Genomic DNA, 26,313 nt, shown 5'->3' with positions numbered 1-26,313 from the left:
ATTAGCAGCGCCGCATGTTTAGGGACTGCTATGGATGCACTTTGGTCACAGTGAGGAGGCAGGGATTTGGGGTTTAAGCCCCCATCTGGGCAGGAGCCGTCTGCTTTCACTGGCTGTGAACCCCGGGACCAGCACTTGAAAGTGTCTCAGACCCGCAGTCCATTTTTTACTTGTCTTTAAGTGCATGCGATGGGAATTGCTAACCTCGGCTAAGGAAATTTCATTTCCCCCATCCTGCTAAACGGTTCTGGTCGACATATGTTTGTTATCAGAGAGAAGTGCTATGAACACAGAGCCATTTTCTTAGCAGCTCTTTGACTCTGCGTTACCATAGTCCCACACGGCATTGGTCCTTTCCCTTTGGGAAGTCATGAATAAGAGACTATGAAGCTTGCACGTCAGATCTTCCTCAATTAATCCACCATTAGCATGTTTGGGATCCTCTACTGGATGGTTAACAGCAGCTTTGGTAACTGTATGCTGTCCATACCCAATTATGCTCTGCTAAAAATGAACTCTGCAGAACAACCTTCCTGAGCTGTCAGTGTCTCCCGTTTTCCTATTTTAACGCTTGTGTGTAGTGGCAGGCGACAGATGGTGTAGATCAGATCGATTTGATTGCATTAGGCGATTTTTTTCCCTCCTCTCCCCCCCGACTCCTTTTCTGGAAGCCCACATTCAGCTGAGAGGCGACCGCCGGGGACACGGGAAGCGAGAGCAGCCGCCGAGGTGCGAAAGCAGCGAGCCGCGGCCGTGGAGGCGCCGGGTCCTGCCCGGGTGGATCCGTGCTAATCCGGCGCCGGGAGGGAGCAGCTTCTGCCGCCCGGAGCCCGTCCCCAGCGCACGTCAGATGACTCCCTGGTTTTACACACGGTTGGAGTTCTGCTCGAAACCTGGATTTAAAGGGTAAGCGCTTCACTAGAGGTGGATTTCTGGTGGTTACTCGGGTAGGTGGCGAATAGAGCAAGCTCCCGGCGATTTTGAAAAGAGCTGCCTTTAAGACAGGATTAATGTTTTGTTCCTTCCTTTATTCTTTCATTTTTTCTTTCTTTTTTTTTTTTTTTTTTCACGATCCCCCCTACCCCACCCCTTACCATCGCTACCTCCCCCACCCCCCTCCCGAAAAAAAAAAAAGAAATCAGGACCATTTCTTGCATGGGGAGACATCGCGGCTCTCTGTTGACGGATGGGATCGATATTCCCCCCTCTGAAATTCGCTTTGCGTGACCAACCCGAGCTCCACTCCTAGCAGCTTAATTGTTTAATTCCCCCCATCCGCTCTCCTCCCTCCGGTACCCCGCTTCCCGGGCACGGTAGGGGCGGTGGCGGTGCCCCGGGGCCCTTCTCTCGGGCTCCGGGCTCTGGCGGCGGGGAGCGGGGCGGCCGCGCCGATAAACATGGCTATCGGGAGCCGCCGAACAAAGGTATTTAACGCGCGGCGCGCCGCCACGGGCACTGCCCGCATGCGGCGGGGCGAGGTGGGCAGCGCGCCGGGGCGCCCCTCCGCGTGCTGAGCGTGCCCGGAGCGGGCGTGTCCGCCTGTCCGCCTGTCCGCCTGTCCGTGCGCCGGGGAGCGCTGGGCGGCGGCGGAGACCGGCGGGGCGAGGAGCTGTCCGGGTGGCGGGTGCTGAAGGCCCGCGAGCGGTGGGTGCGGAGCTGGGCAGGGTAGCGAGGAAGTTTCGGTGCCGCGTTCGCGGGGGGATGTTTACAGGAGAGGGAAGGGCGGCGTAGGATGGACGGAGGTAGGAAAAGCCAGGAGCCGCGCGGGGCTTCTTTTTCGCGAGGACTGCGTTCTTTATTTTTCTTTCTTTAAAAAAAAAAAAAAAAAAAAAAAAAAAAAAAAAACAAACCAAAACAAAAAACAAACAAAAAAAAACCCCACAACCGTAAAGTTTGGATTTCTGCCTAATTCTTGATGCGTATGTGGAGCGCCTCTGGATTTTGGAGAGTACAAGCCTAGGTGGATCACTGTAGAGCGCTTTTGCCACTACTCGGTGTATTTTACTTTTTCAAACGGCTTTTGTTCAAGTTAAAGAAAACCCGCCGAATTGGTTCTTTTAGTTCTACCGCTAGGAATGGGGCCACAGCCTTCAGTTGCACAGCGGGGAAAATTGCAGTGTTTGTTATTTACTTTCTAGGTGCCATTTCAAACGTAACTTCAAAGCCTGCTGTGTTAGAGAAATATAGGAAAGTGCGCCTAAAATGAGATTAAAATAGAGGAGAGGGAGCTGGATTTTTTCTTATTATTTACATAAGGCATTTTGGCTATCAAGGTATTCTTGTTTCTCTTTGTTTTTCTCCTTTCTTTCAAATTTACACAAACAAATGCTGTCCTCTCGTAGCTTTTCGGTGCTATAGGGGCTATAGCGGTACTATGGCAATGAAGCTAAGAGCTCGTGTTGAGGAAGGAACACGTAGTACAAGGCAGAACCGCGTGGCAGTTCCATTCAGAACCCAAAGAACAGCCGAGAGGTCTCCGGCAGCTGTGCGATGAGAGCTGTGCGCGCCGCGCGGTGCCTGGGGGGCGCGGGTCCCCCTGTTTGCGCGGCTCTGAGCGCGCAACACCAGCTCCCGTCCCCCTCCCATCACTCACGCCGAAGCCGTCCCTAGCGCAGGGAGCTGGGCTGAGATCACACGGAGAAGTTCCTCACCGCCAGGCGAAGCGCGCCGTGCCGTGACGTTGCAGAGATCCTTTCTATTTAGTTGGAGAACAATAAACGTTTATTATCGCCGCTGCAGATCACCAGACAAAGCTTCCCCCTCCCGCCTCCCCCAAGTACGAGCGCTGCTGCTACGGGAGCGGCTGCGGGGGGCGGCAGAGCCGCGGGCGCGGTTCGGACAGAACTTCCCCCGTTCGGGCTTTTCTCCCGGTTCGTCCTTTGCAGGTGGGCGCGGGGGCGGCCCCGCTCGGGGTTGCGCGGGCACAGGGGGGCCGGGGCCTGGCCCGGAGTGCTCTCGGAGCGGTGCTGGCGGCGATGGGAGGCCCGGGGAGCAGCGTCTCTGATGGGCTCGGAGCCTCCGCTTTTTCTTTGATTTTTCTCTCTTCACCGCTTTGCTTTCCGCGCTGCCTGCTCGCGGCAGCCCACCGAGAGCCAAGACGTAAAATACGTTTCCAAAGCCCAGATGAAAAGTCTCTCAGGCGTGGCTGCTGCTTTATCGGAGCTCTTCCAAGCCCACCTCTGCAAACAGATTTGTAATATTTGTGTGCTTAACAGTGCGTCTCTTCTACAGGAATCTGTTGCCGTGTGTGACATCTCTTGCGAGCTCCCAGAGAGAACTGATGGAGCATACAGCTAGGGAATAGGATGCTGGAGAAGCTCAGGGGGAGACGCCAGGCAATTACCAGGTAAACTCAGCCTTACTTTGATTTATGTCCCCCCGCCCTGCCTGAGAGCCCTCGCCCCCAGCGAGGCGGGGAGCAGAGGGAGCTACGCGTGTGCTCACCACCCGTCCTCTCCTTTGCCTCTGCAGGACGGGGAGGAACGGTGCTCGTTGGATATGGAACGAGATCTCGCAGCCCTTGTGGATTCTCCTTCTTCAAGAGGGGAATTATAGTTATGGATTTATTGTCCCGGTGCAGCACTTCCACCAGCGGCAGCAGCAGCAGCTTTCTGACTCTCTTCGGTGACGGGTATTCTTGGGTGGATAATACGGATTACGTTGTTATTGCTTAAGAATACGCGTAGTCGAGGAGAGTACCGGCGGCGGGCAGGCAGGCAGGCAGCGCGACCGCCCCCAGCCCTCCAGCTGGCTCCTACAGCCTCTAGTTGCCAAGGTAGCACCTTTTCCATCTTTTCCTTCGCTTCGCAGTGTGTCGCTCTGTCTGTGTCTCTACCCGGGCGGGGGTGGCTCGGCCGGCCCGTCCCCGCGGAGGGGCTGCCCTCTGGATGCGTGTGTGCGTGGAGCGGGCACGGGGTTAGGGCAAAGTGCGGGGCCGGGGCTACGGGAGGGGCCTGCGGAGCTGAGACCGGTTCTCCCCTGCCCGGGCTCGCTCGGCCTCCAGCCCGCTGCCGTTTGCCCCTCTCCGCCGGGGGGGAGCAGGGAGGAAATGGGGGACTCGAGCCCGCCGGCCCACCTGCAGCAGGGTCCCACCCCCGAGATGCGGGTTGCCCGAGGGGCAGCGGCTTCGCCCGCAGCCGGCGGTACCCGGGACTGGAATGCTCCTCTCCTCTGTCGAGCTCAGAGTACGGCCCCGTGACCACTGCGGCCAGAAAGGCTGGGAGCCGGCAAGCAGCAGGCTGGTGAGGCGGGCGCACCCCGCACCCTGCCCCTGTGCCTCGGCTGCAGAGGGCACCAACTGCCTGGCAAGGATGCTTTGGGACAACCAGTTGTGGCTGATCACTTCCAGGGGGTAAGAGAACCCTTGCCCCATGGTAATGGCCTTGTAGGGCAGAATTTGGCTGCTCACTCTTGAGTCCCTGAGGTGCTGGGCTAGAATGCATGCCCACAACCAGGACTGAAGCGTTGGTTCCCCACTGGTGTTCAGGCCATGGCTTCCTTGTCCCCACTGAAGGGCTCAGGGCTCCCCAGAGGTAGATGCAGGTGAGAGACATAAGCAAGAGGCTGTTCATTACCATTACCATCCCAACCATGCCTCATTTATTTAATGTAGGATGGATATTTCCATCCCTCTTGCCAACCAGAGCAGCAGGGCATGGGCTCTGGTTAAAAGCCCAGACAGCCTTTTGGATGCTGTGCTTAGAAAAACACAAGCATAGCATTTTTTCCCACTCCTGTACCCTCAAGTCTGCTAAATATGGAGTAGGAGTGATGGCTCCTGCTTTTCCCTTTTCAGAGACCTCTCTGCACACCTTGTGATCCCAGGTCTCATTGCCACATAATGGCAAGTGGGAGACCAGATTCCAGGCTTAAATGAATTAGATCAGAAGCCATTTTAAGGCAGGACTGAGGTCACTGTGATGAGCTAGCCTTTTTGAATGGCTTCTTCCCTAGGCTCAGCGTGAAGAGGTTGAGAATGATTTTTAATGTGGGCAAACTAGATGTAGGGGGATTGCTCTGTTGTGAGTGTAAGGCGGCAACATGGAGAATGTCTTCCTCTGTCTCTTGCTTAGCAATTGAAAGGCCATATATATTCTGCTTAATTATTTCAAGCAACTGCCAAAGGATTCTTACTCTGCTGCCTTCAGTAGCGACTGGAGCTCTCGTTGTTACGCAGACATGGATCTGTTATTCTATAGACACATCTTTGATGCTAGCACTCTGATCCTCGTGTTTCTCTAATACTACTTGAAAGCAGATTTTTTCTTGTAGTTTAGTATGTTCAACAGCCTCAGAAATAACGTTAAATTATGCTTTAAAGACACGATCAGCTGCTAAATCATAGTCAGTTCAGCACCGTAACGCATCCACATTCACAAGTGCTGCAGGAACGGCGATGGAAACACTATTTTAAACATCCAGGTTTGTATTACAAACCTTCCTCTGATCTGAGCTTTCGGTTGACATTTTCCCTTGAGTCATGACAGAGAGAATTATCAGGAGTTCTGATTTCGTCACATAAAGGCTGTGGTTTTGTTAGCTCTGTGCTCAGTTGAGTATCTTGCAGTACAGATTGGACTATTCCACATAAACACAAGCTTAACAAAATGTTTCTTTATACCTAGTTTTCCTGTCATTGCTTTCCATCTAACATGATTAGCTGTTTTTGCTGAATAATGCCTTAATGACAGAGCCAATGCATTTTTAATACATGCACTCTTTGTCATAGTCAAAATTAACATTTTGATTATTGTAGATTTCTTTCCTGTAAAATCTTTCAGTGGATTGTCATGTTATGGGTTTAAAAGAGGATAGCTGTAAGGTCTGATTGGAGAACTACTGGATATGCTCGTGATAATAATTGTAAAATACTGTTTAAACGCTCAACAGCATGCAGGCTCTTAGAGTGATGTTTCCCAGTGTCACGATCTCACAATTGCTCTCCACAGTTTTGTTAGCAATCCTGGGTTCGCTACGTAGGGCTACCAAGGGCAGGAGCACTGGGTTCTGAATGCCATACCCCTGAAAGGAGGCTGCTTGTACTGTGGACCTGAGCCCATGGATGCTCGGAGCTCCTGGTGGCTGCTCAGCCGGAGCACAGGTTGCTCATGTTAAATCCAAAATATCTGAGGCCAGATCCCTACCATTCAATGCCACAGCAAAGCCCCAGTCGATTTCACTGTGGGAAAGGTTAGACTCCTGGTGAAAGGGATGTTTACAACCCTACACTCCTTATTTTTTTTATTTTAGAAATCCAGAATCCCGTGTGCTAAAAAATGAGTTTAAAGGCCCCCTGCCTCTAATAGTCTAATGATATTTTATTAACAGCAAAATATATACTGGAGGTCTGTAGAGCAACATAATAAGAAATAGCTCTATAAATAAGGGTGTTTAATTGTACCAGTACGCGAGTTTTCTGAGATGACATTTTAGAATGAGGTTTGTGGTTGCACTGTGTGCTAACAGCTATTTTGGTGAGTGCATATTTAATTAATTTAGAATACTAAATACCTGTTCTAAAATTGTTTTTGTAATCTGCATCCTGGTAGAAAATTAAATAAAGTGCCAGCCCCAAAATTAATACTTGAGCTTAGCCTATTTGTAAAGGCCGCGGTCCTCCAAAGCTGAACATCTCTGGGTCTCTCTGTGTGCTGTAGTGGCCCTTCAGGCTGCTCACATTTGTAAGTCTCGGCTGTGCCAGGCCCTGGAGCAGCAGCAAAGTGGGAAGCGGGGCAGCAGCCCTGCAGCCCCTGTGCTATGCTGACTTTGGATGGCTTTGCCCGCTCTGGGGCGGTCCCCATGGCCAACTCCCCCAGCAGAGAGAGGCAAAGGGCCTTGGGTGCAGGTGTCTGTGCGGGTGAGAGGTGATCTCACTGGGTCTGTGTGTAGCAGGAGGCGCTGCTCCTTGTAGCCAGACCCCAAATTGCGTGTTGAGGGCTTCCATTTGATTTCACATGCTCTTCCCACAAATACTTAAGCCTTACAGCCCTTATATATCTCTCTTTCTGGGAGGACCGTACGTACATATGCATGTACCTCTGAAGGTAGGCAGCACATAGCACCCAGAGCTCCCCTCTTACAGACTCTGAGAGGCAAACCCCCCACCTGCCTCAGCAGGGGCTGCAAAGGTTCCACGTGCCTTTTGGCTGGTGCAGGGATTCCTCCTGCTGCATGCAAAGTGCCCTAAAAGAATTATATGCACTACTGCATGCCGATGCATGTGCTTCTGCAGGTGCTTTTCGCTGGGATGGGGTCTGCTCTTCCCAGTTTCAGGACCATGCCTGACTTCAAAGAGTGTGTAAGATTTCCTCCCACGGCAGGTCTTTGCCTTTTGTGTCAGGTTAGATGGTTCCTAGTGACAGTGGAGTTTTCTTGGAGAAATGGATAAAAAATAATTCCTGTGTATACACACAGATATACACACATTTTGCAGGTATAAGAAGTTCTCTGTCCTTTCTTGCTCTCCTTACTTCTTTTTTTTTTTTGATATCACACTAGAAGTAACCTGTACAACTGGAGGTTTATGCATTTTTTAATAAATAGTCACATACACGGAAGGCTTTTTCTTTTCTTCTCTTCTTTTAAAAAACTAACTTTTTTTTAGGGGGGGGAAGGGGAAATGGAAGAGCATTTTATGGCACCTCACCATTTTTCGGTGTAAAGGTAACATATATCATATAAAATATTTAAACATAATTTTTACCAAATTAGTTTCTGTCTCCCCAAACCTTTAATTATGGAAACATTTCTGAGACATCCCTTGATGCTTGTGCACTATCTATTGCTATCATTTCATAACCAAATTGCACAAAAAAATCAAAGGACCTGATTATCATGTACCTGCAGTTCACAGAGCTATTTATAAATGTTGGCACAATAATAACAGTGACTCAAAAGGAATTTAAATGACTGGCCAAAAATAAGACCTCTGAAAGTTAAAACCCAAGGTAGAGCTCAAGAGGTAATGGAAAGAGCCTGACATGGAAGGGCAGAGATGTTCCAAGGGAAGGCAAGGGCCCGGAGGTGATGGCTGGGAGTGCTGCAGAGCCACCCACTGCAATGGGTGTGGGGTGGTGGTGTGGTGTAGGGTGGGTAGATGTGCTCCAGCAATGGGAACCATGGCCACAGAGTTATACAAGTGTTGTAGTATGGTAAAACCAAATCTAGTTAAAACAGCCGGAGGAATATTAGATTAAATGTCCCAGAACCTGGAGGGGTTGGCTAGTGTTGGGAAAAATAAGAGCCCTGACTATTAAGCTAGAATAAGCAATGTGTCTGTGTGTGTCCGTATATACACATGTACTTATATACAAATACCTAGCCAAAGTTACATAATCTTGCTTGTACAGAAAAATGAAATAAGCATGCCGCTACTGAAATATTTCTCCAGAATCTCTCTCCAGACATCTGCAGGAATTTTGCCATTGATTTGTATGGGGGTGGACTGCTACTGGTCTGCAAGAAAGCCACCAGGCAGCTTGGTGTGTGCACTAAAACCGAGGGGCCGTGCAGGGGGACTGTTTAGTGTAGCTGTGCAGGAACAGCCGCTGTCAGGGAACCTGAAGCTGCTGTAGCACCGGAGACAATAGAAACTAACAGCACAGTTAGCAGCCAGGAACACCCTTGGTTGGGCGTCGGAAAATGAGCTTGGTCAAGGCATTGCAGGTGGAGAGCTAGGGTTGGAGACTTTTTGGCTTCTGCGTTGTTGTTCTGTGGGTTTGCTGTGGGTCTGATCGTTCTCCAGAACTTGCTACTGTTAGGAAGAAAGTTGTAGGCCCAGAAGGCAAACGTAAACTTCCCAGGTTGGTCTCATGGAGTATTTCAGAGACTGGTCGGATTTGACCTTTTATCTGCTTTCTCATTAGTTGTCATTACAGTACAGCTCTGTATTAGTTCATCTGAATTTTATATAATGTACACTTGTTTTACTTTATTATATGTTAGGCATGAAATGTTGGAACAATACAGCTGAATTATCTTCAATATTAAAAACTGCTGATTCATAACCTTGTTTGGAATATTAGCTGATCTTTTGCGAAGACAGGACAATATCACTAAGTTTAATAATGTTCACAGGGCTGATCTGTCTTTTACATCACTCAAAATCAATGATAAAGTGAATGCTGTGGGACTGATCTTCTCTAATTGGAGATCGAGGGACATTCTGAACTAGAACTATGCAGCACCTTATTGTGCAGCCTGTTACCAAAAAATAAATCTCACTGCATCTTACAGAGGTGTTTACATAAATAAAGTAGATTTCATGTAACTTCTTTCAGATTATCTGATAGTTATATCTTTATAAGTATTCACATTCTCCTAACAAGTTGATAGAAAATTCAAAGATGCACCACAGTTGCAATTGCATTCCATAGGATTTATTTTATTTTTTGAATTAGGTGGGAAATAGTAAGAGCAGGAAGGCTCGGTGCACTGTTATATCAGTCCACCTGGGATCTAAACTTTCAACAATTACTCTCTAAGAGAGTATTTATTTCTTTATTCCAATAGTTATTTTTCTGAATATCCTGAGCTGTAGAGAAGAGCAGAGGAAACTTTCTCAACCCTCAGTTTAGGAAGCAATGATTTTTCCATTTTTACGAAAGAGTTGTGCTTTCCTGCATGTTTCCCATGGATCTGAATTACATACAGGATGGTAAAATGATTACTTTTGAGGTTCCAGTGTACTCTTTTTCTTTTTGACTGTGTATATCACACGGCCCTTTGTTGTGCTATGACATTATGATGCTGTTATACATGTGGTGACAAAAATGCAGCCGTTTTCAGCCATTCACGGAGTCTCCAGTGAAACAGGACCTGTGAGTCCTGCTCTCAGAAGCCACAGACAAAACCACTTTCCCTTTCCTGTCTGTATTCAGATGCTTGTCTTTTGTGTGTATGTAAATATATTCTTTCTAGTGCGGGAGGTAGGGCTTGTGCAGACCCTTCATTAGAGCTGAAAATAGTGATGTTTAATTTTCATTTGTGGGAGCTGCAGTGAGTCAGTGCTGTTTGCTCAGCTCCAGTTCCTTGTTACAAAGGGAGGAAAACTCCAGCAATGGGAAGGAGCCCGAATGGGTTGATGCAAAATCTGAGTAATGAGAGACAAACAAAGCCCTGCACAAAATACCTAGCAGGAGTTTTTACGTTTTGACTCTTAGCAAACGCTGCTATATTTGGAGTATTTCACGTTCACTGAATGTAAAACTTAAATATGTGCCCTGTAGAGTGACTGGGAATAATAGCTCTGCTTTCTCTAATAAAATCTCTTTTCTGCGATTAGCTCTGGAGCTAGCAGTAAGGTCGGTATTTCATTTCATAGAAGTCAGCTCATGCTGACAAGGGTTTGGCCTTCTTAGTGATGGGCCGTTTGCTGCTCAGAAGTGTGAGGAACAGCTTTCCGAAATATCGATAACTTGCCTTTGCTAGAGCTCGCCATCAAATTGAACTCACAGTATTGATGCGCTGCAGCCACAGGATGGGAGAAGGCTTGGGCCTGGCGCCATCCTCCGAGCTTTGCTTTTCCAGCTCTGCCATTAGTGTAAATCAGTGGCTTATAATGAAGTCAAATGAGATTTGTGCCCAAATTACAACCTGGTCTTGGGATATGAAAAAGAATTAAAAAATTAGGCTGAAAATGTTAATGTTCTGCTTTAGCTTTGTTTCAGTTTGTTGTATGTAAATGTGCTTATATGCACATGCACACACGTACGGAGCTGCATTTTATTCCTGTGGACATTTCCCTTGGCCACTTGGCTGCAGTGGTGCCTGGCAGTTAACGAGGACCTAAGAGTGCAAAATCTCCTTCCTGGTGAGCTTTGATTGACATGTGCAGAGATTTCAGATAAAGGCTCTGGGATCCTGCTTCTCAGCCATAAAAGGAAAGCAAGCAAGCTTCATCCCCAGCTCAACCGTCTGCACAATGTACATCAATAACGAGACGGCATCTATTTATATATTACTTGGAGGAAATAACTGGGTTTGCACATGGCCTGGGGAGGCACCGCAGCTCCACCAGCTTCCACGGGGCTTTTGTTGGCAGCCAGGTTGATGGCTCGGGTATGTGGGACAGGAGACATGGCTGAGGCTTGCTGTGCTGTGAGAAGGGGCATGGGGAGCATGGACAGGGTCCAGCAATGCCCCTCTGCTGACTGCTGGCCCAGCCTCTCCCACAGAGGGGAAGGCCTGCCATGTTGTAGGAGGAAAGGGAGAGTTCAAGAGAAAAAGTGATAAGGTGCAGCCAGCTTAAAACCTGCTGTTGTCTTTTGGCTGTGTTGTTGTGGAAGGTTTTCGACGGTCATGCTTTTCTCACCCAGAAAAGTGGATCATTGACTAAGACCCATCCCACATCAGGCTACCATGGCACAGGGCAGAGGTACAGGGCTGAGCTGAGATACTAACACAGACTCTTGGGGCAGGGGGCCACTGTCCCCAAGCTTAGCAGTGGTAAAGACACGCAAAAGCCCCCAATGGATCTCAACCTAAAAAGAGATTTTGCTGTGTCCTTTCTCACTCCTCTCCTCACTGGCTCTTGTGTGCTTTGCCCATATGCTCTGAAGCTATTTTGCTTTCAGTTTTATGTCTGCTTTATGTAAATGAGAAGCATGAAGCTTCTCTGCTTTCTGCATTATAAATGGGGTGGAGGCTGACTGACTCCCTCCGGAGGCCTGCAGGTTGCACAGGGTGCAGGCACTTGGGCCAGGGGCTGCCTGAGGGCATGGCAGTGGTGTGTGGAAGGGGCAACCCCAACCCCATGGACCCCACACACACAGCTTGCAGGCCAAAGCATCCCTATGCTGCAGGAGTCCATCAGCCCCTCTGGGACCATTCTAAGAGGCATATGTTTGCTCAGTGTATTCACTTCACCCTGTACAAGCTGGCTGCTCTCAGGTGCTGGTTTCCAAATCCCTCCTGCAGGACCAGGGTAAATCCAGGCTGTCTCTCTGGAAGCACTGATATGTTTTGTTTCATTTGTTCCTTTTGTAAGTCAAAACTGGTGTTGGTTTTTAGTACTTTACTTTTTGGCTTACTGCCTTCTTTGTCTGTGCTTTCCCAGTCCCACACAGATTTTCACACCACCAAATTTTGTCCTGGAGTTTTTGTTTCCCAGTGGCTGAGTGCTGTCCCACACTCAGGACAATGACGCAGGGCTCTGGCTGTGGCCACAGCCTGAGAAATGCCAGAGGCACAGCAAGTTGCTTGGGAGAGGCTTAGGGTGAGAGGGTGAAGAATACTCTATAAGACAGAAAAAGAGCCTGACCACGGCCTGCTGTGGAAGGTTTGGGTCAGAGACAAAGTGGTGGTGGGCTCTGAGGTATCACCCTTCCACCCATGCTGCCCTGAGGCCCTTGTGGGGTGCGTGGCTCTCAGCTGATTCTGGCAGATCTGCGCTTTGTTAGAATGAATCCTAATTGAGTTGGTGGTACTTCAGTAGAGAAATGGCTTCAGGAGTCCCAGCCTAGGACCTGCAGGGCATAGATGGCATCGTCCCTGCTGGGGCTCTGCCCTGCACTTGTTTGAGCTCAGGCTCTCTTTCACTGAGTTCATAGAATATGTGACTTTTTTTTTCCAAAGGCATTCATTAACAGAGATAAATTACCTAAGGTTTGAATACTCTGATTCAGCGATACACTGTGAGGATTAGGTTTATTTTGTCTGGTCAAATGTTTGCTGAAAAGTGATAAAAAATGTCTCCGCCTTTCTAGAGCTGCTTATTTGATTTCAAAAGGAAGGTATGACCTTTCATTTCCTGCTGTGATTTTCATTAAACCTCTGCGTATTTTATTTGTCAGACCACATATAAATTTGCTACCACTAGTGTTTCTATATAAAGTACTTATAGGATTGGTAAGCAGTCTATAAGTCAAACCACAGTTTCTTGAAATTCATTTTAATCCATAAAATTGCTAATTAAAGCTACTTCTCAGTACCCAAAAATTAAGTTAACAGTAATTAATGTAGCCAGCCTGGAACCTTAGGAAGCTCCTGCCAGCAAGTGTCTTTTGGTGCACACAAGAGAATGCAGTTTGATTGTTGGCACCAACAAACAGGTTGGGAATTGTAAACACGGTAATTAGCAGTAAGTTTCTGGATCTCAACTTTCCAGACTGGCGGTCTGATTCTTGGAGTAGCTGCCGCATGGGAGGAGGGAAAAACAAAGTAAGGGAATTAGAGCAACCTTGCATTGCTCCACCAACATATGCCACTGGACCAGTGTTTTTCTTGGCAAAGATTTCTGACAAGCAGTTTAAAAGCTGTGTTTCAGCCTTACTGCAAACTGTGAACCTCACTACAGGCATCAACCAAGCAACTGTCCCTGGCTCTTCTGAAACTCCAAATGTTTCTCCATGGAAAGAGACTGTCGAGTCTAAGGTTTCCCTGTTCCATCTCCATGGTGGGGTGCATTGTTGATAAGGTTATCAACAATAATGAGATTAAAAGTTAAAATCCAGCTTTTGCACTAATCCCAGAATATTCTATTGTTGAGCTATCAAAGATTAAGGTTAGAGTAACCTTATTAACCCTTGATGTAGTGTAAGTTAAAAGGAAATGTCAGACCTAATTCCACCATGAAATTAAATCTTCGCTTCCCTCTCATCATTTGATGATTCAAACACAGCTTAGTCCGGACAACATGTGCTATGAAAATAATAAACTCACATGAGTTTAAGAAATTCCGTCTGAGAGACAGAGGGAGAAAGGGACAATAATACATGGGCTTAATTTTGTTCAAAATTAAAAAAATAATGTTAATTCAACCAGCCTGTGTTCAGGAGCTATTCAGCTAGAGCCAGCAAAACATGGAGGGTGTAGGGATCCAGCTGATGCAAACCCCTGTGGTGCAACGAACACAGCTCTGTAATCCACAGCAACTCACATCTGGCCCAGGGCAGAGCAATTTGTTCTGCATTGGGCAGCAGCTGTGATGGCCTCCTTGTCTCCTTCTCTTGCTTGCTGAGTTCTGTGTTATTTCTGCCCAGTGCCATGGTTGGGTACGGCAACACAAGAACTCGAACATTTCTGCAGAGGTGCTTTGAGTACAAGGGATGAGGTGATGAAAACAAAAATGTGTCAGAAAAAAAAAAACCGAATGCTCATCTTTCTGGCAAAGTAGAGCCAGGTGCTGGTGTAACAGGCACAGGTTTTCTTGGCTAAGCTGATTTGCACTGCATTAAGGAAGTGCCCTCTCACCTGTGCTGAACACGACCCCTGCTCCCTCCTGCCGAGCCCATAAGTAGATCTGAGAGGCTGCTCTGGGGCTGGTGTTATTTGTGTAGGGGGGAACATGTTGACTGGTTGATCACGATCTGCTTAGGTGTTGGTGGGAAGTAGACCAGGTAAATGTGTGTTTCCTTGTGGGGAGCAGAGAAGGGAAGTATGCCCTAATTAATTAATTAATTTTTTTTTTTGATTGGCAGAGAAAATACAATGGTGATAAAAATGGGATGACTCAGAACTCTTCTCTTTTTTCACCCTTACCTTGTTGAAGTGTTATAAAATTTAAATAACTCTAATGCTCACTTTGAGTCTCTAGCAGAAGGATAATTAAGAATTAAGGTGCTGCCTATAGTAGGTGAGCTCTCTAGAGGGCAGGAGCCATTGTGAGAGAAGAGATACCTTTGGCAAATTCATGCCTGCTCTGTGGCGTTTTCACTTCTGGGACAGTGCCAGCCCTGCACAGTGCTGAGGCTGAGGGGTGGGCAGCATCTGCTTTCAAGTCCTCAGCAACCCTGGTGGTTCTGGGTTGTGGAGCTCTGGCTTGGCTTATTCCCTTTATCACTGAATCATGTTCTTTATGTGGGCTGTCATGGCTCTGGTTCACATTGGCTCAGGTGTGCTTGTGGGGTCCTGAGGTACCTCCTTCTCTGCTGTTGCCCCAGGTCTCACGTGCAAGTTGAGTGGCTGGGGCTCTTCTGGTTTTTCTGCAGCTCTGCTGTGGTGTGGGAATTGACGCTGTACCTGTAGGGCTGTTCAGAAACATTACTGTTGCTGGTATAATGCTTTCTTCTAGGTAGCATCCCTTTTTCTGGACAATTTCCCAGTAAAATAGTAAATGGCAACTGCAGAGCAGTAAAAGCAGTGGCATACTTGTTTGACTGATGTTACAAAGCCTGCAGAGCAAATGCAATTAGGCTTCTCAGTGTGCAGCAGCTTCCTTTCCTCATGTCCCCACTGTGGAGGAGCCGCCCTAGGTTCAGCTTGGCCTTAAGCTGCAGATTCCTATGGAGGGGCTATGTGTTTTTGAGCCCTCCTGTGCGCCTCAGTGTCTTCTCAGGTCTCAGAGCTGCCCTTCTCAATGGGACAAGGTCCTTGCCAGTGTCTGTGCACCCGTGACACCCAACTGTCACCAGGACACAAAGTTGTTTCTTTGGTATGGACAGCTGATGCACTGTGAACCCTTTTGTGGACGCTTTGCTTCAGAAAGTGGTGGGGAAAAATAGATGTAACAGCTCAGATTCCTCGGGAAGAGGTAATAGAGAACAAAAAGCTACCAAATGCTGAGGGTTGCTGTTAGCTGCAGTGGAGCACTGAGGGTCATTCACTTGTTGAGGCTGACTGCTAGGGAACAGATGGGGACTCATGCTCCTGCCCTCCTTCAGCTGCATCATTGGGTTTACAGAGCTATTTTGTATCTTGTAGACCTGCTGTGTGGATCTAGGACTGCTGAATGATGCTGTGATTGCTGGAAATGGTGTAGTCTGGGAAGACTGGAAAAGTTTCTTCCAGCCCAGATTGTTCTATGAGCCTCAGATAGAGGTAGTTGTTATGCAGTATCCCTGAGCTGTGTGGAAGTGACGAGATGTGGCCCTGGCTGGAAGCAATGATCCTACAGCCCTCTCAGGCCTGGTCTGAATTCTGAGTCATTTTGTGCACAGGCAGCTGTTGTGCTGCAGGGCCCATTCCCTGGTGCTGTGGGTGGGAAGCAGCAGAGCTAGGAGCAGGCACTGCAGTGCCAGTATTCCTGCAGCCAGCACAGGTGTAGGGCTGCCACGCTCTGGTCTGTGGTGTGTGGGGAGTGCTGGCTGGTATGGCTCCACAGTCTGCAAAATAGACCTAAGTATGGATGACTATGCCTGGCTAATCTGGGATACGGTGAGCATGACCTGACTCTCCTTTATATACACATCCTTTGATATTTCTGCATGTCTCTACAGAGAAAAACAAATCATGTACTGATTTTTTTTTTTTTTTTTTTTTTTTTTTTTATTATTATTTTACCTACTATTATTTCCTAAGGACAGCTTTGGGGTAAAGTGGTAAGAAAGCTGTTTCCCTCTTTGGACAATAACAAGCCAGAAGGCTGTCAGTGTGGCAACCTGTCCCTATGTAACAAGGCAGAGCCTCGCTCTGTGGGCAAACATCCCACACGCGTTGTTGGGAGCTCTGCCTGGCTGTCCTCGTGGAGGTGGGCTGCTGCTGCACAGGACACATGAGCAGCGGTTTCTGTTTTTAATGTGCCAGATCATAGCTTGCTCATCGCTCCAGCTCCTGGGCTGAAAAACACTGTCAAAATGCAAATGCAGGAGCTGACTAAGAACCAGTGAGTACGCAATCTGGATGCTCCAAACTTGAGCGCTGTGATTGATAAAGGATATAAAATGTGACTTTTTATTCAAGCTGAGGCACTCTGTTGGTGTTATGCAATTCCAACAAGTTTGTGTTAAGAATAACCACTGTGTTTTGCAGAAAGTGTGCGCCCATGCGTGAGGCTGCGCCATACACACAGCATGGTGGCTCAGCTGTGTGGGGCTGTGAAGGCCGAGCTCCCTGACAGCATGTGTCCAATGGGCCAGTGCAGCAGCCAGGGGCATCCTCTAGCCATGCTGGTTGGGGTTCAAACTGTGATTTCACAATCCCAGTATTTCCCTATATTTTCTTTTAATTGTAAAAAGCAAAGAGGTGAAAAAAACCAACAAATAATTTTCAGTGGAAAATGTTTATATTCATAACTTAAAGTGTTCTTCCAGAAATTTAATATTGCTTTTAATGTCTGAGTGTGTGAAGTCACTGGGAAACATGAAAAAGCAGGCTCTTAGAGAATTTGCAGGTTGATCCCCTCTCTCACAGACCTGCCAATGTTTCTATTGATGGATTCCCTAATAGTGCTGGATAATCTACTCCAAAGCTCTGGAAATCTGATTATTATTCCTAGAGGGCAGATCCATAGAAAGGTATGAGCCTATATTCACTAAACCAAAGTTGTTTGTCATACGAAGTAAATCCCTACAGTTCCCTTCTCATACTCCCTCACTGAGAAGCTGGAGGTACCAGATTGGCAAGTGGGTGGAGAAAGGTGGAGGGAGATAGTCTGATGAGCCAAGAAATTAATGTTTCCCTCTGTCCCAGTCCCCCAGTGTAACCCAAGCACCATTCTGTGCCCGCAGGCGGGATGCAAGCCTCCAACACCTGAGTATTCCTGCCGAATGACATGGCACAAGATCAGGAAAAAAACCTGTTTACTACAACATGGTCTAGTTTTCAGAGTAAAACAGATTGCTGTACATTGGGTGTGAAATTCCCTAATGTTTAAGTAATGATTCTGGGAACTGTATGACTGACAGCCTGAGCAAAGCACTGTCTGAGGTTATGTAAGTCTCTAAAAAGAAATCTAACCCCAAATCCAAATTGTGTAGCAGATCTGAGTACTGCAAAGTCTAAGCATTGCCAGATTTGAAAGCCGTGCTGCTGCCTTATATAAATAGTCATGAATACTCCCAGAAGCAGCATCCCAATGAGCTCTTTTGCTCTCTGAGTGGATCAGCATGATGCAGTGGAGCTGCCCCTGTGGGCTGGTGATAGCCTGACCCATTGGGTGTAACTGGAGCTGTGGCTCTCAGGGACATCTCAGGCAGGGAAATGGAGCTGCTTCCAGCTCGGGTGCTCATGAAGAGGGAAAAGAGATGCCTTCTCCCTGCGCTTCCTTGTGCAGAAGCAATTACAGCACATGTTTATGAATTCCATCCGGAGGCTGCAGCCCTTGCTATGAATCTCAAAATGTTTTAGATTTATTAGCGTCGCGCTGCTTCTGACACAAAGGATGTGAGGGACAAAGAGCAGCAGCTCCTGTGCTTAAAGGAAGCACATAAAACCCTGCCAGCACCTTCATCATTCTATGCGTCTGAATGCTGTTAGCTGGGCGCCATTGTACCTGCAAATGCACTGCTGGCGTTAACTCTGAGATGTGCAGTACTGCCTGGGCAAAGGCGTGGTGGTGGGGGGTGGTTAGAGTGCAGCTTGGGCTCCTGTGGCAGCTCCTGTTGGCTCTTATTGCCTTGTCCCAGGTGTGACTTAAGGCAGAAAATTGAACTGATGGCATTTAGATTCTTAGGAAGACGTTCTCCAGTAAATATTCTGTATATATACCTATATATTCAGTGTTTGAATAAATATGTAAAGAGAAGGGACGGAGTACGGTCTGTGTGATAGAGCTAACCAAATAATTCTTGGGATTAATTTTGCAGAATTGTGCAAGAAACATTTCTTATGTCCCATAGTCTTCTCAAACTGGCTGAAATGCACAGGGGTTGTACCTCTGAATTTTGATCTGAAGTAAATTAAAAATTGCCTTTTTCTGTGGGGGAGAAGGGAGGAGCAGGTCTGTGAAATTTTTCAAGCACTACTTGCCATATCACTGTTACTGTGGCCTGTCCTGGGCTAGGTGAGGAAGTGGTGCAAATTCCCAGCACTGCCCACCTTGCCTCTAGAGGAAGGAGCAGAAGAGAAGAATAGGATGGGTGAGCAGGAGAAAGCGGTAGGGAAGAAAGTGATTAGAAATAGCAGAGGAATGGAAGAGATAGGAGAAAGCAGAAAAGAAAGAAATAGAGATAAGGAAATGAAAATGAGAGAGGGGGAAAAAAGAAAAATGAAATAATGGATAAACAGGACAGAGCTCAATAGTTCTCAGTTTTCCCACTCCTCAGGTGGGAGCACAGTGTGATTCGGAGCCCTTGGTGCTATTGCAGGAGATTTTCTCCTTTTAGCTCAGGGTGTGTGAGGAGCAGACACCAGGTCCTGGTTGAATCTCTGCAGATCTATCACAAAACCATCACAAAAGATGAAGTAATGTCCTGTCTGGCCACACGCTGAGCTGTAGGTCTTTTTGTTGGTGCTTTTTTTTTTTTTTTTCCCTCCATTTAAAAAAGAGGAGCTATCTGATGTGTTTTGTTACTGTCAGAAAGAAAAAAGTTACTGTAATTTAGAGGAGCTGAGGGTTTAAAATTAAATATACGCTCAGTGCATCCAAAGATTTGGTGATAACCAGGTTACTGAAATCAGTGCATTTTTATCAAAGACAAAAGGTTTTGGTGTTTTTTTTTTTTTTTTTTTTTTGAGATGTTTGTAGAATATATCAGTTCTTATTGTGCCCTCTTATAATTACAGATGGGAATGATGAAAACAAGTTCCCATGCAATTACTTGCTCTTGCTTTAAAAAAAGTCAAAGACTAAATCAATTTCAGTAAGGAGTAAACTGATAGTAACCTTGTGAAAGAGCAGTCCAAAGAGTTCCACCCTACCGCTGTAAATGAAAGCAAACCTCAGCCATGAATAAGTGTCCATACAAAGATTTAAGATGAGATGATGTGAAAATGTTTCACTCAGCATTTCGGCCTGTTGGGAGTGAGCTCTGGATCTGGGCTGGATGACAGTTAATAGCACATCTTCTGTGTGCCTTGGGCTTGTCTTTCGGAGATGCTGTCCTTGGATCATCTGAAACATCAGCTGCTCTCACAGAGGAGAGCTCTGATAAATGCTCTGATCCCATTTCCGCATCACTTTCCAACTCATCAAAGCGATTTAAAAATCAATATGTTATATTTAACAGGGAGGCCGTGCATTTCTCACTGGGCAGGAATAACGCGTCAAGTCTGCTAAGAGAGAGTTAATGTTCCAGGTGCAGCCTTTGGTTGCACAGACCACAGAATGTAAAGAATATTCCAGGAAAGCCGTAAAGACGGATGATACAGTGATGGCTTCTGCAATGTTAACAATACAGCTGTGCTTATGAGCTACTGCGTGTGCTGGTGCACACTGTCTGGACCTGAGCATTACTGTGTGGGTGACAGGAGATCTACAGGCATCAGAAGGGCCCGTGCTGAGCCCAACCAGCTCTTGCCATTCTAACACGTAGTGAGACCAGGACACAGCCTGGTGTAGCAGTAACAACCTAATGTAGTTAATGTCTGTGAAGGTGCCCAGATCAGGGAAGGTAGGGCTGCTGACAATGCTGCCAGACACCACAGTGGTCTGTATGGTGTAGGGCTGCTGCTCTGTACAGGGCTGCAGGACAAAGCCTCTGAATGAGCTTGAGTCATTCCTTCATCAGTTAGAGTGGCACCACTGCACTTTCTTCCTACCAAGCTGCAGGAAGACAAAGAGCATCTTTAGCCACAATAGGTTAACACAGATTGCTTTAAAGTCTGGCATGGTAGGAAGCTTAGGGAGCCTGGGTGAGGGGTGAAGGAGTTGGGCAGAAAGAGGTGGAAATGAAGAGGAGGAAAAGCCCCATCAGCTGCAGGTGGAAGAGGAATGATTCCTCTGTTTTTATCTGTTGGCTGAAGCATCACATTTGCAAATAGAAGACACAAATGTTCACAATGCACTTAGGAGATCATTCTTCCTAGATTTCTTTACTTGTTTATAGAACCACCTGCCCCAGGCATGGTGGGTTCATGTCTCCAGGTGAATAGGCAACAATTGTTATTCAGGTTCCTCCTTACTGCATGGTCTGCTGGAGGGTTGCCTATGGCCTCCATCTTCCAAAGGTTTTAGTATGTCCAAAATACCTAGGACTCTAGTATCTCACACCTCCCCATGTGTAATTTTTTTCTTAGAGCATGAAATACAAGAGCTGCTCTGAAAGTAACGCCTCCAATTTTATGATGTCAGCCCACAACAGCAGATGCTGGTGTTATGGTAGTAGAAGTTGAACCTTCCCACTGATATTCCATACATTTTTGTTGTCATGTGACAGATGGCAGCAGGGGGGCAGTCTGACAGAATGGTGTCTGACAGAAGCGTGTGTGGAGCAAAGGTGTCGTTGAATTCCTCTGTGCAGAAAATAGGGCACCCATTGACATTCATCAACACTTGCTAAATGGTTATGAAGACCAAACAGTGAATGTGAGCACAGTGTGGCAGTGGGCTCTGCATTTTAGCAGTGGCAACAGTGGCAGTGGTTTACCTCTACTGTTGCAGGTTTTTATGAGCATGGCATGCAGGCACTTATTTATCACTGGCAAAAATGTACAGCTAATGGTGGTAACTGTGCTGAGAAATAGTATTTCGTAGTTGAGAATTTGCTCTATAAAATAGTGTTACTGTGCTTTTTGGAGTAGTTGTGCTTTCCATGGAAATAGCAGGAGTCACTTTTGGTGTAACCTACATGGTTTGGCTGTATGTATAGGATTTCAGTAGCTTAGATTACTTTCATATATTTATAGTAAAAATAACAGCTACTTAAAAACTGATTATCAATCATGGAAATACAGTAGGTGTTTTTAATCTTCATAAACATAACTACAAATCATTAAGTAATACGAAGTATTTTATTGAAAGGCACTTCATGAAAAAATTGAATACATTTTATCCAATTTGATATGAAGTTTCACAGAAAAACATGGTGGGCCTCAGCTCTTGTATCTTGATAATGATATCTGCATTGATGTTATTGAGACAAAATTAGATTCTTTCCAAACATGTAAGATTCTAAAGTAGGGATTTGGAGAGCTTTAAAAATCTGATTTTGTTGGTAAACTATCTGCAGATGTTGTGATCTGTTTGCACATACACATTCACAAATACATACAATGCGTTCTATATTTTACTGAAAATTTAGGACTACTGTCACGTATGCCATACACGTATATTTGATGCATGGCTGAGCATGCACGTAAAGTACATTTATGTAACTATATGTGTTTGTACATACGCACATTGCCTTGTGCTATGCAACCCAAAAGCTGTGTTGGGCTATGCAATGTATGGTGTTGCATTAAATGTGGAGCTTGGTGCCTGTCCCAGCCTCCCTGGCTGACCCATTCATCGTGTGGCTCTGGCAGCCACTGGAGATGCAGACCTGCAGCAGGAGCTTCCTTTTTCTCTTCTCTTCTTGTGACTGTGGGCTACTCTGTGTGCTCCAGAGTAGTGCTGTGCCAGATGTGATCACCATGGGCTTGTGAGGCTGATGGGAGGTAATGGAGAGCTGCCCTCAGCAGTAGGTTTGTGCATTTCATCAGTGTGGGACTGAGTGGGGAACTGCTTCCCCCTGGAACAAAGGCAGCCACTGGGGAACGATGTGCTCCTGGGACTGACTGGGCGGCCTTTGCCATTAACCTGCTCCTCTTAGATGGGCTCAAGAGCTGAACAGATTTGTTGAGTAAATGCCATGCCTTCAAAAGGCAGCAACGAAACCACCGGAATGATGTCTTGGAAAAGCAAAATATTTTTGTTTGCTGGCAAGTGTTTAATTCATGTGCAGCCATGCTTACCTCTTTGGATGTCAAAGAAGAGGCTTCGCTAGTGCAGCGCTGCCCGCTTACCCCGATGACAAATGCCTCAGCGACAGAAGTCACCTTCTGCGCTCAGTCGAGCTCGACCAGAGCCGTCCCAATGGCCGTGCTGCTGGGACTCCGGGGACGGCTGCAGATGCAGAGCTGTGGTGCTGTATTTCAAGTGATGATAAAAACTTGCCGGGTAAATCGGTGGAGAGTGGCTTGCTGGGAGCACGTCAGCCGGTCTATCATTGTGCAAAGGCAGCAGATGCAGTCAGCGCTCAGATGAAATGGTTCATCACCCGCTGATGCCTCCCGAGGGATGGAGCCAGGGAACAAAGAGATGCTGGGACCTCCTTGGGCGGGAGCAATACTGTGGGAAGCAGTGGGGAAGGACAATGGGGAGAGTAAGGAAGGAAGCATGGACCAAGCAGAGGAGCCTATTTTGCTCCATGGCAGACCCACAGCTGCCCTCAGGGCTGGGGGAAGAGCCCTTGGCAATGCCACATTCCAGGAGCGAGCTGGCTTTTCAAGAAAAGGAAGGATCAGGGTGGCAACCAGCAGGGACATGGGATACACACAGGGTTCTCACTGCTACACTGCTACACGGCTACACTGAAGCTGGCCACTGGCAAAGCAAGTGCTGGTGGAGTGCTAGATTATTGTAGCCCATGTGCAACTGGCTCTGTGACCAGGGAGTGCTGTGTGAGGCACAGATATGCTGCAGCTCCAGGACAAGCAGGCAGATGCTCCTCAGGGTATGCCGCAAGGAAAGACACCGCGAGGCCAGGGCAGAACCTGGCCTGGCCCTGGGCAAGCTCTCAGTTGGCTCAGGTTGGCCAGGCCAATGTTTCCCTGTGCTCCTCCCCTCTGGGCACCTGTGGTGCTGTGCTCGTTTGCCCCAGCCAGGTGTTGGCATCAAGTGAATCCAGCCCATGCGCTGCTGCAAAGGAGCAAAGAGTTTCGGAAAGCAACTGCAAAATGCATATGTAACAAACAGAGATGCTGGTAACAAATTCTATTTTGTGATGTTTTTCTGCAGCTAGAACTTGAGGATTTAAAAATAATAATAATAAAAATAATAATAATAATAATAATAAAAAAAAAAACAACAAACCACACAGAGATGTGAAATAAAGCAGCTTGTGTCTAAAGGAGTTAAAGTGCCTGCATTAACACCTGCCACTCCTTGATTCTCCACCTGCTGCTTTTCTAGTTTTCCCCTCTGCCCCTGCACAGAGCTGCAGCTGCTTGGATGCTCCCTGAGCAGAGCAGAAGCTCTGGGCAGTGAGGGCAGCCCTCTGCCTGCAGGGCTGTGTGCTGAGCCCTGGGCAGCTTGCCGTAGCTCTTTGTAGTCATGGTGCCCTTGCTACCCTGTGACTTGCAGTACTTGTTTTATTATTTACACTAACTCATGTTCTAGACGTCCTCAGGGGATTTCACCCAGGTAAGCACTGAGCTAGTTCACCTCCTGTGAATCCATAAATGCAGACACCTCGGATGTAGTTTTTCTGCTGCTGCAGTCTCTGTATTATTCACTTTTGCAAGGTCCTTTTTAAGGAAGCTAATAAACCTGTCAGGACAAGCCCATTGAATCTCATCAGGATGCTTCTTTCACTCCCGAGGTCCCTTTCATAACCAGCCCGCATGCTGGCACTATTCGTTAGGCGTACTCAGTCAGCTTTGTTCTTTAGCATTATTGTGTGGTGTATGTCTTTTTTTGTAGTACCTGAAGCTTATAAGACAACTATCGGTTTGCCTCCCAATGGGGGAGAAGGCATCTGTAATGTGTTTCATGTCTCACATCTCTGAAAAGGAGTGGAGAACACAAGCATAGTATCTTGTGGGTTTTCTGTCTTAGAGAATTAGGATGTCTTTGCATTACTAGCAGGAAAATACTGAGCAGTGCTTGATCAGTAAGAGGCATTGCCAGAGGTCTGCTATAGTCTGCACCAGCCAGCGGTAAGTGTTGCTATAGGCTATGGAGCTAGGAATACAAAATGTCAAGCGACAGTAATAATTCATGCATCCTGGGATGTATAAAACCAACAGTATGTCAATAGCTGTGGCATGCTCTGCAGAAAATATGCAGGGTTTAGATGTCGCAAAAGCCTGTGTTTTCCTTTAAATCACACTTTCCTTAGTGAAATATAGAATTTTCCTATTTGTTAAAAGCATTTATTTTCAGCTTCATGTCAGTAATTTTCTATTAAGATTCTAAGAGATACACAGTTTGAAAGGGGCCTTGAGATCCAGAGCCAAATACATGTATTTATTGAAGGAAAGCACATAAAAGACTTCTAAAGCAGGGTGCAATAGTATTTGAGATTCATGGACCATTTCAGCATTCATAAAAGCATATATGGTTCTCATGTTGGCTTTGCTAGGGACTGAACTGTGCAGCTGGGTTACCCAGGAGGTATCCGGCGTTCCCTTAAAGGGAAGATCATTGCGACCATTTGTAATTTACTTGGAAAGTGAAATATCTTGTGAAATGAGTGAGAGCTTCTCCAGTATCCACCCTCCTAAAATACTTCAAGATAATTAATATTGCTCATCTCTTGTGAAAAGACCCTGAGGAGGGTAAATGATTGCTGTAGGGAGGCACAGCGGGCATCAGAATACTGTCTGCCTGATGCTGGCCTCCTCTGTGCTGCTGCTGCCTATGAACCAAGAAGTGACGAGTGCTGTTTTACCTGCTAAGGCTCCCACAAAAATTCTTCAGATGAAACTTTAATGAGAAAAGGGAAAAAAAAATTGTTCCAGCAGACCCATTCTTCTCTGTGCTCTTGTGCACCTCAGCTGTGTGTTGCCAGGCCTCTATTTCTCTAAATCTGCCTGGAATTAAATAGGGGAAGCAGAGCAGTTGCTTGTTGTTCACGCTGATATGAATATGGGCCTTAACATACAGGTAATACTTCTGAAAGAATGTAAAATATTAACTATAAAAAAAAAAAGAGGAAAGACATCACAAAGAATCCTGCCATGCATTATTTAAGCCTTCCCCTGTGAGGCTGAGGGCTCCGATGCTCTTCCAGCAGCAGCATTCCCTCTGCTGCAGGGCTGTGGGCCCCAGCTCCCACTTGGCTGTTTCGGGCCCTTTTTGGAAGCTGTTGATTCAGACAATAATTAAACATTTTAAATATCATCTCTATTCTTTGAAGACTTTAAAGTGATTTGATGGCAGTGGGCTGTGTCTACACAAACAGGCACTAATAGATATTTCAGCACATCTTGCTGAAGCAGATGTTAAATACAAACAAAAAATTAAGCCTGCTGACTCCCTGAGATGTATGAAAGGGATGTCTTTGTTGTGAGCAGAGTGACTTGGCTCGTTCTGCTTCTTCGGCTTGGTTCAGGGAGGATGTGTTTTGCAGTCCTCCCATGATACCTGGCAAATTTAAAGCTGTCACTGTTGATCCCTCTTCTCTTTGTGTTAAGGGAATGTCTGTGGTGTTTATGTTATGGGGGAAATGCTATTTCTACTGATTGTATTTTCATTGTCTCTCTTATGAGGGTACTGTTTGCCAGCAGCTGTGGGGCCACTTTGATGCTTGCTCTGATGCCATGTTTATTGTGCAGCACAGTTGAGCCTACAGTTTTTCTTTCTAATCAGAGCTGGCGTACTGGGAAAAAAAAATAAAGCTTTTCTTTAATTACGGTTATCTCAGAGGTCTCCATTTGTAATAGTGAGTGGGTGCTGGAAACCTATGTTTGTATATACCTGTGTATGTTCTGATTTCATTTTAATTCTGGTAATGTTTTGCCTTTCTCTGCTTCTCTCTCTGACCATGCTTGAGCAGGGTCATGGATCTGTTGGTG

At 46.7% G+C, this 26,313-nt stretch overlaps 1 long non-coding RNA gene across 1 annotated transcript; it reads left to right on the top strand.

Moving 5' to 3' along the window:
• Positions 1-26,313, top strand: LOC128072559 (uncharacterized). Its single transcript, XR_008202345.1, has 3 exons — positions 1-906; positions 3,232-3,346; positions 3,472-26,313. It is a non-coding gene; the product is annotated as an uncharacterized LOC128072559 (long non-coding RNA).

Source organism: Tympanuchus pallidicinctus, unplaced genomic scaffold (assembly GCF_026119805.1).
Source record: "Tympanuchus pallidicinctus isolate F22 unplaced genomic scaffold, pur_lepc_1.0 scaffold7, whole genome shotgun sequence".
Classification (NCBI taxonomy): domain Eukaryota; kingdom Metazoa; phylum Chordata; class Aves; order Galliformes; family Phasianidae; genus Tympanuchus; species Tympanuchus pallidicinctus.
Note: the sequence above shows the minus strand (reverse complement) of the source record. Positions and strands in the feature narration are given on the sequence as shown.